This window comes from Elgaria multicarinata, chromosome 18 (genome assembly GCF_023053635.1).
Source record: "Elgaria multicarinata webbii isolate HBS135686 ecotype San Diego chromosome 18, rElgMul1.1.pri, whole genome shotgun sequence".
NCBI classification, from domain to species: domain Eukaryota; kingdom Metazoa; phylum Chordata; class Lepidosauria; order Squamata; family Anguidae; genus Elgaria; species Elgaria multicarinata.
In genome coordinates this window covers 12,160,455-12,174,273 of record NC_086188.1, presented here as the reverse complement: position 1 = coordinate 12,174,273, position 13,819 = coordinate 12,160,455, and the positions used below count along the sequence as shown (strand labels likewise).

Here is a 13,819-nt window from a genome sequence, read left to right as displayed (position 1 = left end):
CCTTTTATTGTATTTTAACTTTTTAAGTTAAAATTTTAACTTTTTAAGATCTCTGCGAAAGTCCCAAGCGTAGTAGCTAACGCTAGTCCTATTTAGGAATAGACCTAATGAAGTGAATGAAAATTAGTCACAACCAACTGAAGTTCCATTCGTTTCAACGAGTCTACTCTACGTCGGACTTGGCTACTACCCCACGCTCCAAAACACCACCCCAGCCTGCAACACAATCGAGTTTTACACACACACACGTGTGTGTGCAATCGTTCCAGGCACACGCGTGCAATCCCACGCCAGCCACAATCGGGGCGATTGCGCAGGGGGCACCGACGGAGGCACGATCCACCGTGAATCCTACGCGGAGAAGACCCACTGAAAAGAACGGGGACGACGCGAAGCCCCGTCCTTTCCAACGGGTCTACTCGGCGTACGCCGGACTCCTACCTCTTAGGCAAAGAGCCGAACCGCCTCCGCGCAGCCTCGCCTTTGCGCGCAACGGAGGCGCGCAGCCACCCCAAGGAGACCTCCGCAGAGGGGTGCGGGCGGCCGGGCGGGCGCCGTGGGCCAGAGCGTGCAGAAGGGCTGCGGCTACTGATGCCCGGGCGAGCCGGCTTCCATCTCTTGGCCAGAGGCACCGGCAGCCAAATTTAAAAAAAGAGGAAGGAAAGGAATTGGCCGCGCTCAACTTGCATGCGCAAAAGTGGCTCCTGGCGCCCGCCCGCTCTCGCCGCTGTTGCGGGCTTTTCTTTCTTTTGCTCGCCCCCGATCTCCCCTCCCCTCCCTCTCTTTTCCCATTTTGGCTTCTATTCAAATGTGGGTCAGGGGTGAGCGACTCCCAACGTCACACGCTTACAAGATGGCGCTGAGTGCAAGGCGGTGAGATGGGGAAGGCGCTGCTGCTATAAACCGGGAGGGACGGGGCGGCAGCGACGGACCCGGGGCGCCGGGGGAAGAGGAGGCGGAGGTGGGGAAGGAGGAGGAAGAAGAAGAAGAAGAAGAAGAAGAAGAAGAAAGGAAGAACCCGGCGCTTGCAAAAGCATGCAATTCAAAAGGTAAGCGCCGCCGTCGCCTCTTTGCAAAACCGGGAGCTCGACGCGCTCCCGGCAGGGGGTGTGTATGTGGGGACGCGCGCACGCGTGTCTCTGTGTGTGTGCGTGCACGCGCGCATCCGGCCAACGGGCCGCGGGAGAGCAGCTGCTCTCCCGCGGCCCGCTTGGGTTCTTCGCTCCCGGCCACCCTGTTCTTTTCTTCGTTTTCCACCTCCGCCAGTCCGCCGCCTTCCCCACCCCAGCCCACCCCACCACCCCCGAGTCCCCCAGGCTGCGGGAGCCGACACACAAAGGAAAGGGGAGGGGGTGGCTTGGGGTGGTGGTGGGGGCTTGGAGCGCCTCGGCCAGGTAGCCCGGCTCGCCCCTTTTTGGTGCGGCTGCCTTTTCCAGCGTGGCACAGCCGGAGAAATAAAGGCGGCGAACGGCCGGCCACCAAACGGCCCGGCGCGTCATGCGGACTAGAAGATTGGCGTGGCTTTTGTTGGCTTCGGTTGCGCCTCTTTCCCCCGGAATCTCTCTCGCGCGCGCTTGTGTGTGTGTGTAAGGTATAAAATAACAATTAAACATCCTACCACGAATTGGGCTGCTTTGGAAACTTTGAGATTCTCTCTCTCTCTCTCTCTCATATTCTGTCTGTCTCTCTGTGTGTTTCTGCCTTCCTCTCCTCTTTGTGTGTGTGTGTGTTTTGCATTGCCCTGCCTGCCTGCCGCCTGCCTGCCCTATTGCTGAGCTGATGCCTCCCGGGAGGAGGAGGAGGAGGAGGAGGAAGAGGAAGAGGGGGCGGGGTAGAAGAGAGAGAGAGAGAAAGGTTGGGGGGGGGCATTAGGAAAGCTACTGCAGCTGCCGCCGCTGCGTTGGACAAGCCATGCTAGAAGGGAGGGGATCCCCCCTGATCCAAGGTACTCCCCTCTCCTGTTCCCCCGCCCTCCGCATTGATTGCTGGTATTGAGAGGCAGTTGCATCTAAGTAATTACTTGGGGGGTGGGGGTGAGGGGGGGGGGCGCGCATGGAAAAGAACGGGGGGGGCGCGTTGCGTTTTGCACGGGCTTGCGTCTCCTCCGGCATGGCAGTAGCTCTCGGTAGCCACTTCCCTCCCCAACCCGCCCACCACGTCGCCTTCCCGTGAGCGCCCCCCCCCTCCGCCCCTATCTATGGCGACTGAAAGGTGACCCGTGCCCACGACCTCTCTTTCCTCCTCGGGCCGCGCACCACGCCCCCCCCCTCGCTTTTCAAGCTGTGTTTGAACTTTTGCCACATCTCTTCTCTCTCTCTCTCTCCCCCCCCCCTTCCTCCTCCTCTCCCTCCCATCTCCATTGAGATCGAAGAGACACTGTCTCTGCGGGGCGTTGTTAAGAGCTGGGGGCTTTTGTTGCGGCTGCCAGATTCAAAGGGACTAGAAACCCCCGAGGATTCCCCGTGTAAAACGTTGGGGTCCCCTTCAGAAGCATTCTCCTTGCGCCCTAATGCCCGCCTCGCCTTTCCTGTTGAGATTTTGAAGGAATACCTTTGTGGCATCTCTAGATGATGTATTATTGTTATTATTGTTATTATTATTATTATTAATGTGTTGCTTACAAATACGTTCCACACATTAAGAGGAATGATTTGCTTTCTTGCTGCTCTCCTTTTCCTCTTTGAACTCCCCCCCCCCAATTTGATCTCCATTAAGGAATGCACGAAGTAAGGAAATAAAGAAAGGTCATCATCAACTCTCTTTCTCTCTCTCTCTTCACACATCTCTCTGCATGCATTGTATATATCTGTAGAGATGTCTAAAACCCAAAGGGAGCCGCAAACTTTTTACAATTTCAATCCGAAGGTTTGCATCCGAAATGTTGGCAGAGAAATGGTCTTTGGCGTGCCCTGTGTGTGTTTTAGACACTTTGGGTGAGGTTTGATGAATGAAATGTTCTTCTGCATGGGGAGGCTGAACCCGGCTCTAACTGGAGGGGTGATATTTACAAGTGAAAATGACTCCATTGTGTGTGTGTGTGTGTGTGTTTTTGCTGATCTCCTTTGGATATCTTGGTTTAGCAAGCCCGGAATTTGTGCAGAGGTGAAGGAACAAGGTCTGGTTTTAAAGTTCTTCTAGGTAGATGTGGCCACATCAGAGAGGCCCCAAAAGGGGGTGGTGGTAGATTCACCCTTGCCACCACCCTGTCTTCCTCCAGCGTAGCACATTTTCCTCCTTTATCAGTCCTCCCAGCTGGTTTCTTCTTGTTTAGTCATTTTACCGAGAGTGACTGTTGTGTCATTCATTGGCTTGTGGGGGGTGGGAGCAGAAACAGCACTGAACTTTCCATTTGAGATTTTCTTCTTTTACCTTTTAAAATTCCAGTAAAAGCCTAAAATTTGGGCGGGGGTGGGGGGAAGCAGGAAAGAATTTGGTAAGTGCTGAGACCGGCTGTCACTTGGACCGACTGAGTGTTTGGTTTCATGTTTTGCCATTCGAGGGAAAGGTAGATTTTCTGTGCGAAGAAATCTGTCGAAAAACCTGATAGATGTGCAGTTGGTGGTGTTAGTTTGGAACTCATGGGTGGCAGGAACAGGGTGGGGGGTGAAATCCTTTCGTGAACTTCACTGTATTCGGTCCAGAAAGCCAATTTTACGAAGTGTGCATCGTGTCATTAGTACGGTGAGACTTTCACGAAAAAGAAAACACGGTGGGTGAGAAAGAAGGAACTTCTTTTGAATAAAGATATCTCTGTGTGTGTGTGTGGTTTTTCAGACTCCAGCTTTAGCTTTTACGGCAGTTGTTCAGGCACAGGACAGGAGCCATAAATGGCTCTTTAGGATCGTGCTGTTGCCATTCTGCGTGCCATCGGTGACGTACGAGGAAAAGAACTGACTTATTTTTACGCTTGTCAGTAGCTTCTTTGGTGCCTCCCCGATCAATATCTACCCTAACCCTGAAAACACCGGGATCAATTAATTGCAGTGCCCCCTAAGAATCAATTTTGAGCTATTTAAGCCAGGCAAATGTCTGAAGTCAAAAGTGGAATGCAAGGTTTCTGCCCTGTTCCTATTCATGTGGGCATAAATCCTATCGACATACAAATATTAACTGGGTGTAGGATTGGAGCTTTTTTCTGACACTCACATTTTGGGGGGTGAATATGCATCCCCCTTTTAAAACTAGAAGTAGCTTTAGGAACAAGTGTGGTTAGGCCTCTAGGCCAGGGGTTGACAATGTGGTTCCCTTGTGCACCAGTGCGCCCCTAACAAATTTCCTCTACCCCTCCCGCTTTTTTTTTATTAGTAACATGTTTTCTTATTGGCAAGTTCTGTTGCTGTGAGAGAGGTTTCTATTGGTGCCGAAAACATGATTTGGAACGAGGACACACCTTTGCCTTGTACTCCGTCTTTTGGGCAGGTTACTTGTCCTTTGCCACTCCACCCATGGCAGCCATTTTGTGGTGGTGCCCCGGACAGTTTCTCAAATTGCCAAGGTGCCTCATGGCTTACCCCTGTTCTAGGTTGTTTTGCTGGGGAGTCTGGCTTGAAAATCTACAAATGTAATCTTACTCTGTGTGTGTGTGTGTGTGTGTGTGTGTGTGTGTGTGTTTTAAAAGCTCTCCAAAAAAAGAATAGTGAACTGTAAAGCAAGAATCTTGAATTCTTATTTAGATAGGCTACTGTACTGAATTCTTTGTGGTAAAAAGTGTGTTTCAAGATTGCCTGAAGCGTTTGTGCTATCATGTGATGAGGTTTAGCAAGTCAGTCCTGGATTGTTTAGCAGAAGAAATGGTGTGATAAGGAGGCCCTAGTCTTGGGAGGTGAACGGGGGTGCTCCTTGAATAGTTCCTTTGAGCCGGAATGGATTTACACCTATCTCTGGGCTGCGGCTGTTCCAGTGTTCCCCTAAAGCGCTGACGGAATTTCGGAGGGGAAATGTCCCACCAAGGTGAGGAGATTTGGGGGGGGGGGGGAAACGGGTGATGACAAAGCTAGCTGAGACCTCAGCCGCCCGTTTGTGGAGGTAAACGGTGGAGCGGTCAAGCACGTGAATCTTTGTTCTGCTGTTCAGGTGGGAAAGGGCCCATCGGAGCTGATGGATGGTGCATTCCGTGTTTCCTTTCCTTTTGGGCAAAATCAGGATTTGGGTGCGTGTTGGCAAATGGTTCCTTCAAACGCCGCGGTATGTTGGTTGGTGGGGCATGCTCTTCGCTCAATGAAAAATGCACCTCCTTGTCATGATAGAAGGGAGTCATTCGCCTAGACTTTAACTTCACTACAATTTGTAGCCGGACTCTGGTCTTATATATATATATATCTATAGGTCTTGGCTAAAAGGCTCCTATTTGAATACTGCGCTTCGGGTTTGAGCCCCCGCTAAAAGCCATTGCGTTCATTTCAACAACTGAACAGCAGATGTTGCCTTGGAAAAAGGTTTGGGGCGGGTGGGTGGGGGGAGAGAGGCGGAAACGAATTGCATTTGTGATTCAGCCATTATGTTGGCTATGACAGTCTAAGCTCAGTGGGTCTGAAGGAGTGGGGGAGGGGCCAGGAAGAGAGAGGGTGAGGGGGTAGGGTGGGGGTTTTTGCATTTCGGCATCGCTGGACATGCCTGCCCTGTTCGGCTGGGCGAAAAATTAACCGGGCTCAGCTGTTGAATTGCTTACTGAAGAATCCAAGCCGGGTGACTTTTTTAAAATTATTATTATTATTATTATTATTATTATTATTATTATTATTATTAAAATAATAATAACTAAAAATAAAATAAAACTGCTGCAACCTTTTCCTAGGCCTTGGCTTGGCTAAAGGGGAAAGATGACCGGTAATGCCACTTCGTTCAAAAACAGCTTTGAAATGTTCTCTTGGAGCGGGCGGGGAGAAAGCCAGGATGTTGTGGTAGGGGAATGGAACAGGTTTCTAACTGGGTTGGGGGCCAATTCCCCACCACCACCACCCCCTTCCTTTTTAAACAGATACGATTCGTCCCAGTTGCCTGCCTGCCTTCTTGGTGGGAGGGGTGTGTGCATTCGTCTCATGGGTGTGAGCAGCAGTTTAATCCACAGCGGTTGCATGTTTGCAATCTCGTGCGCCTCGGAAGGTGCCCTGGACATGGCGGAAGTTTCTGCGGCTTAAGGGTCTGTGAGTTGCCGGCCGGTCAGAAGTTGCTTCCTTTCGTACAGAGTTGGGAGCGGCTCCGGCCGAATCCTGCCTTAACCGGACTAGACTCCAAACGGGCTCCTTGCGAGGTGAATGCTCTTAAACGGTCTCTGATTGCCGGGAAAAATCTCCTGCTGCAAGAAAATGAATGAGGTTTCCCCCCACTCCTAAGGTGCCAAAGCATCCTCCTTTGCCTTGCTTCTGTGGGCAAGTATGGCTTTTCTTCTGGAATTTCGCTCTAATGCAGCAGATATTTCATGTCGCTTTATTGCAGTTACTATGGTAAGGACTCTCTCGTAATGTGCGGTATTAATGATATGTCTTAAGTCTCTCTCTGTCTGTCTCTCTGCTTTAAGCTCCTGTTTAGAACCTCAGAGGTTCCCAGAACCTGCCCATCTTCCTGTGAAAGCTGACCCATCAAAACCTAAAGCATGATCTGGACGCCTGGGTGTCTGGTTCACATCCAATGCGCTAAGGTTTCCCCCAACTTTTTGGCCTGTAAATGTGCTGGACTACAAAGCCCATAATCCACCAGCCAGCATCTGGAGGCCACCAGATCAGAGAAGTTGGCACGAAGGTGCCAGTTAGCCAAACATGTAAGAATTCGTTCCGTTGTGATGGGCAGTTTTGGGAGCGAAAGTTTCTTCTCGCGGGTGTCGAGCTCTGGCAGAACAAGGCAGCGGTAACGCAGAAGGGTGTTTTTGTGCCTCGAGTGCGATTTTGTTTCTTCCCTTTAAAAAAGCAGCAGTTAAAATTGCAGTGGCAGAGAAAATTCTGGCACAGCGTTGGCCATACCTGCGATGACAGGTGGGAGAAATGTTCGTGTTGCTTTATCTGCGTTTGGAGGGAGGCCCAGTGTTGGCTGCAAACTGCAATCCGGGATTAATCTCCACATAGTGTTTTCTTTCTGTATATCAGATTTCTCATTTTGTTAATAAGCGATGCCGAGCCGTCCGCTCAAAGTCAGCTGTTCCGGAGGAGAAGTGTGTAAGGAGCCCCGGGGTGCCTGCGTATTGGGCATTATTTAAACGGCACCTCTCCTACTGGGGACTGGGTGATTTTTATACTGGTGGTGAGGTCTTGAACAAGGAATCAACGTGTCGGAAACTTTCGTTCTGTTTTTATTTGGCCGCTGGAGGGTCGCAGGAGGAAATGCCACCCTCCCCCTGTCAAATAAAATGTGGGGTGGGGCACGCTCTGACATCCATCCCTGGACGGTATCCTTGATGCTCTATAATTTCAGGACTAAAGCAGTTTAGTTCTTAAGAAAGTATTTATTGGTGACATTGATATCCTACAAAACTAAACAATGCTAAAGAGCACGCAACGGCGTACAAAGTCAAATTGTTTTATACAAATCAAATAGTTGTTTTTTTTATAAGCCAAATAAATTTAATGGGTTGTTTTTTACAAGTCTGATTACAGGCATCCGGTTTTCGTCCTGTTGCGTCATATATTTAGACTTCGTCAGAAAAAAAACGTTCTGTTATCTGTAAAGACTGCTAAACATATACAAGATATAAATTAAATATCATTCGGTGTTTCATCATTGTTTTCAGAAAGCATCAAAAGGTTCAAATGCTTTTTCTCCAAGGAGCACACCATCCTCCTTGTCTCCATTTTACCCTCACAACAACAACCCTTTGAGGTAGGTTAGGCTGAGAGTTGGCAGCTGGCCCAAAGTCACCAGGTGAGCTTCACAGCCGTGCGGGGACTCAACTTGGATCTCCCGAGTCCTAGTCCAACGCTCTAACCGCAATGGCTCTCTATGCCTTTATACCAGGGCTGCAGAATACAAACTCAGGGGCCAACTCTGAAGTCATATTCTGGCATTCCAGGGCTTCCCCAGTGGCCACACCCCCTTTGCCCTGACCACACCCCCTTTGCCCTGACCACCAGTTGTTGGGGTGATTTTCTGGTTTTTCTGCAATCCCCACGCCCACGTTCTACTAAGGCTAGGTTAGTGGCAGGGCTTTCAGCTCGAATATGTGGCTATATGTTCTTTTAGCCCTGCCCCTTTTGCCCCGCCCACCCGAGGGCTACTCCCAAGTGGAATTTTGCCCTTGAGGTGAAAAGAGGTACTGCACTCTGATTTATATCATGCCAGACTGATTCTTAGTGGAGCAGGCAGGGATGGTGCACTTGGGATAACCCCCCCCCCAACATAAGTCCTATTTAGAGTAGACCCATTGAAACGAATAGGACTTAAATTAGCCGTGACTAATTTAAGTCCCATTCATTTCAATGGATGTACTCTAAGTAGGACTTACATTGGATTTTACCTTTGAAAGTGGAACCCATGCCTTCAGAATTCTCCACCATGTTGGATTTTACCCACGCAAACCATGCCGAGCAATGGTCCCTCTCCGCTGTGAATTCCTGGCCAGACTGTGGTTTGACTCTCTTGCAGCTCTTTATGTCTACGTCACCTCGTTTGAAACGTCTCATCGGTTAGAGTTGCCTGACGGGTCCCCTGCCGCTTCGCCTCTCTGCTTCGCTCCTTCACACTCACAGGCACCGCTTCGTCCCTACACTCTCCTTCTTGAATCGGTTTCTTCACCAGCAGTTAAAGGCTCGTGACCCCGATCCTTCCTGGTCAGCAATTCCACTGGTGTTGCAACCTTCTCTTTAGGGAAACATCCGAGCCTTGACCGGTCTGCCTGTAGGTGGGTTCACAAGGAGTTGTGTAAAATAAAACTGCCTGGATCATGCTCCCCTTATACAAATCTATGGTGCGACCACACTTGGAATACTGTGTATAGATGTGGTCACCACACCTAACGAAATGATATTGTAGAGCTGGAAAAAGTGCAGAGGAGGCATACTAAAAAGATCAAGGGGCTGGAGCAAGTCCCCTATGAGGAAAGGTTACATGGACTGTTTAGCTTAAAGAAAAGGGGGAGACAGGATAGCAGGGTACAAAGTTGTGTATAGTGTGAAGAAAGGGAATGAGGAGACATTTCCTCACCCTCTCATTGCTAGAGCTTGGAGTCTAACCATGAAGCTGATTGGTGGGAGATTCAGGACAGATAAAAGTAGGGACTTTCATAGTTAAAGCAATGGTACTCCCCGTAGTAACCTATGGCTGCGAGAGCTGGACCATAAGGAAGGCTGAGCGAAGGAAGGTGGATGCTTTTGAACTGAGGTGTTGGAGGAAAATTCTGAGAGTGCCTTGGACTGTTTGACTCAAGACTGCAGCCATCGGGTCATCTTCTTCTGAGGAAGCTGTTTTTGCAGGCTGCTCTGATACAAAACCAGGCCTTTCAACATATTCTTGGAGCCAGGCGAACGCCTGGGGAGATCGGTCATTGCCCCCAAGCGAGTAGCTGTATACTTCCAAGTTTCTGCTACAGTTCTTAGGCTGGGAAGATGGAGCATGGGATTGTGGTTGGGAGATGATGATGATGATGATGATGATTGCATTTATATCCCGCCTTTTTTCCTCCAAGGAACCCAAGGTGGTGTACATAATCCTCCTCCACTCCATTTTATCCTGACAACAACAACCCTGTGAGGTAGGTTGGGCTGAGAGTCTGTGACTGGCCCACAGTCACCCAGTGAGCTTCCATGGCCGAGTGGGGGCTAGAACCCAGATCTCCCAACTCCTAGTCCGTCCCTTTAGCCACTACACCACACTGGCTCTCACACTGGATGAATTTAAAACAATAAAATCTTAAAAAATAAAACTTGGAAGCTATAAAGCATTAAAACAGTGACATAGTTGAAAAGAGCTGGTGTGGTGTAGTGGGGAGCGTGTTGAACTGGGAGTCGGGAGATCCGGGTTCTAGTCCCCACTCAGCCATGGAAGCTCACTGGGTGACTGTGGGCCAGTCGCTGACTCTCACCCTGACCTACCTCACAGGGTTGTTGTGAGGATAAAATAGGGAGGAGGACTACGTGAGCCACCGTGGGTTCCATTTGAGGTGGGCGCGGGGAGGCAGGATGTAAGTGTAATAATAATCGTGATAAATGTAAAAGATGTATCTTCACATCCTTTCCAAAAGCTGAGATAGTCGGGGCAAGTTGTAGTTCTTAAGGGAGCACACATTCCACCACTTGGGAGCAACCAGTCGAAAGCCCTTCCACGCACGCTCAACAGCGGGGCCTCTTTGGTTAATGGCACCTTCAAATGGGCCTCTCCTAAGATTGGCTGTAAAGCAAAAGCAATGTTTCCGTTCTGCATTGCCTTCTGTGCAGCTGTCCAACTTGGAAAATCTGGCGCTTTTGCTGCTTAAAACATTAACTGGTGCCACTAGCACATCTAAATTGGCTGGATGTGTCTTGGGTGTGTGGGTGTGTTTGTCTTTCTTATTATCGCCTTTCCCATTTCTCATCTTTAGAGTTTACAGAGAAGTTGATGGATATGCTCAACTTCTGCGGCTGTTTCATTTGCTTGATCCGTTTTTACAGTTGGCTTTCTCTAAGCCAACCCTACAGATATGTTGAACTACAGCTTCCATCATTCCCATGCTGATTTTGTTGACTGTTGTTGTCATCCTGTCCCCTTGTGAAACTGACATGGTCAGGGGAGGAAGGCTTGCCAGTTTCATCTGCCTGGATGTCTTTATCCCTTCCAAAGAGCCTGGATTTGCATCAACGCTGGGGCGCATATTAATACATTTAAAAAAACACAACCCCAAACTTTGGGTGGGTGGGGAGGAGAGTCTTTTCTCTCCAGTGGGAAACCAATGGGGAGGGAATGGGGAAGAACGTGATTGGCAGTGTGCACAGGCAGGTAAGGCAGAAAGGTGTGTGGGGGAGCTAAACGCTGATGGCATGGCATCCAATCCTATTCATAGGGCAATATGGGTCTTCTCTCATGCTAGCTGGAATGAATGCAGAGACACGAGAAGAGGCATCACTTGTGAACAATGGTAACATGTACTAACTGAACAAGAGGGAAATTCCCAAGGAATCGTTAAAGAGCTTGGAAAATGCAATTTTTGGAGCCATCACAGGAACCTAAGAAGAGCCATGCTGGATCAAACCAATGGTCCATCCCACTCAGAGAACTGTTCACACAGCGGCCAGCCAGCTGCCTTTGGGAACCCATTACAATTCTGACATTTAGATGTCTTCTTAAAACCCATCTCTTCACTCACGCTTTCCCTGAATTGTGACCCGTCTAGATAGGCTTTGCAGCACACAGTGGAGTGTGCGGTTTTATTGCTGATCAATTTGTCTTGTGTGTTTTTATTGTTACGCTCCTTGATGGCACTGTATTTTATCTTCGCCGCTTTGATACTTCTGTAGGAAGCGGTATATTAATTTGAATGAATTAAATAAAATAAGTGGGGCATGAACACAACAGCACCCTCGTGTTTTCCAGTAAGTGGTGAGCACAGGCCTACTGTCTCTGAGGCCTTAGCTAGACTTACCTGTTAGCCCACGACGGAGGAGGGAAGATCTCGCGTTGTGTTTAACACAAGATCCCTCCTCTGTTTACACGCAAAGCGCGACGACCTCAGAAGGAGAGGCGTCGCGCCCGCCATTTTTTTAATTATTAAAGGGCCAGCAGCACACCAACGCTCGTGTGCATAAGATAAGTGGTTTTTGAAATTTAAATTACATTCCCTGCTCCCCCCCTACCCCCCCCCCCCCCGATGGGCGCAGCGCTCCTCCTGGCTCCTCGCGAGGAGCCGGGTCGATCTGCGGCATCCAGCCACACGTTCCACAGTCTCGGGCTCAGCCCGGGACCGTGGAAAAACCGGGGCTAAAGGGGAGGGCGAGATCCCGGGGCAAGGGAAGGATCCTCCCTCCCTGATCCCAGGATCCTCTGTGCATCATGTGGACGCACAGGGACAATCCCTGAGATCACCTGGGATAAAGCCCCGTCGAGCTACGGCCTGAGTATCAGCACACCACTGTTTTTTTATTTTCTTTTGTTCGTTTCAACAGTTTTGGGTGTGTATTACTTTGCCGCTGGTTTGGTTTGGCTGACTATTTAGAGTTTGTTTGGTTTTTTTAGCATTGTTTCCTGAGTGCTGAGCTTTGCCATGTTACTTTTATTTGTAAAGTGTTCTGATTTGTGAAGAGCAGTTTATAAATCTGTTCCAGGGTTTCTCCCTTTGCTTTCATTTTAAAGATTTTGTGTGTGCAAAACTCTGGTTTTCCCCATGCCTGTTGATACCTCTCTCTGGTGTGGGGGTTAGGGGGCCCTTTTAGTCCTTTGCTTCCCACTGTGTTTCTGATCAAGATGAGGCCTCCAGTTCCTGAAATTTGCTGCTTTTTTTGTGCTGGCAGCACAGAAGACAAGGAGGAAGGTGCCATACAGGGTGGAAATTCCCAGTTTCTGGTCTAAAGGCACGTGAACCATCAGTATTCTGAAGCTAAGCAGGTCTGGTTCCGGTCTGTGTTTGTATGGGCGATCGCTTGTGAGCTCGCCCTGGGCAGTATCCAGTGTGAAAGGACCGCTAACGTAAATGTCCTAGCGCTAGCGTAAATGATGTCTAGCACAGTGCCATTGTTGCTTGCTGGTTTGATGGGTTTCCCCAGAAAACTCATCGCCCCAGCAAATGCTATTAGGATTGTGCTACAGGTCATTTTTTAAGGTGCTGGTTTTAACCTGTAAAGCTGTACGCGGCTCAGGACCGCATATCTGATGGAGCGCCTCTCCCACCTTGAACATACCCCCCGTACATTACGCTCAACATGAATGGTCCTCCTCCGGGTGGCTACTCCGAGGGAAGCTCGGAAGATGCCCACAGCGGAGAGGGCCTTCTCTGGGGTGGCCCCCAATTATGGAATGATTTCCCCGATGAGGTCCGCCTGGTGCCAACATTGTCATCTTTTCGATGCCAGGTCAGGACTTTTCTCTTTTCTTTGGCTTTTGGCAGCACGTCTGGAGTTTCAGTTGATTTTGGATTTGTTTGGTGTTCGGCTGATTGGGCAAGGTTTTTTTTTTTTAGATTTATGTTGTCTCTTTGTATATATTCTGTCTGTGTGTGTTTTATGTTTTCAATTTTGCATATTGTATTTTTAATGCTTTTAACGTTTGTAAACCACTTAGAGAGCTTAAGCTATGAGGCAGAAAAGAAATGTAATATTATTATTATTATTAATAATAATAATGATGATGATGATGATGATGATGATAATTTGCCCTGACGCAAGGTATATGTTAGCGGTACTGTCGCATTGGGTCCTGCCCATTGTGCAGTGGAGGCTGGTGGCTCCGATTTTGGTGGAGCCATGAATCCATGCTGGGTTTCAGTTAGAGCCTGCCAGAACTCTAAAGACATCTCAGTTGCTCAAGCCTATCACCAAAATAGGTTCAGCACCTTCTTGGTCAACTCTTTTACACTTCTGACTGAAACCCAGAATGGAGTCCCAGCCCTACCAAAATTGGACCCACCAACCTTCTCCTCCATTGAGCCTTATAAAATAAAGCCCTGCAAAGTTTGTACTTGTTACTCTCTGCAATCAGTCATGCAAACATCTCTATGATGTTTTGGCAGTGTGGTGGAGTGCTTAGAGCAGACCTCCCCAACTTGGTGCCCTGCAGACATTTTGGACTTCCGTTCCCATCAGGCCCAGCAAAGGATGCCCAGGAATGCTGGGGGCTGTAGTCCCAAACATCTGGAGGCCACCAGGTTGGGTAAGGCTGGGTTGGAGTCTGGCAGATGGGAAGTTTTGGGTTCGAATCTCTGATCCTCCAT

General features: G+C 49.2%; 1 protein-coding gene across 2 annotated transcripts in view; it reads left to right on the top strand.

Moving 5' to 3' along the window:
• Window positions 1-933: 933 nt before the first annotated feature.
• Window positions 934-13,819, top strand: part of HIC2 (HIC ZBTB transcriptional repressor 2) — a 100,769-nt gene continuing 87,883 nt past the window's right edge. For both annotated transcript variants that reach the window (XM_063143877.1, XM_063143876.1), the window contains exon 1: window positions 934-1,049. The gene's annotated coding sequence lies outside the window, so the exon portion shown is untranslated. The remainder of the gene's footprint in view (window positions 1,050-13,819) is intronic.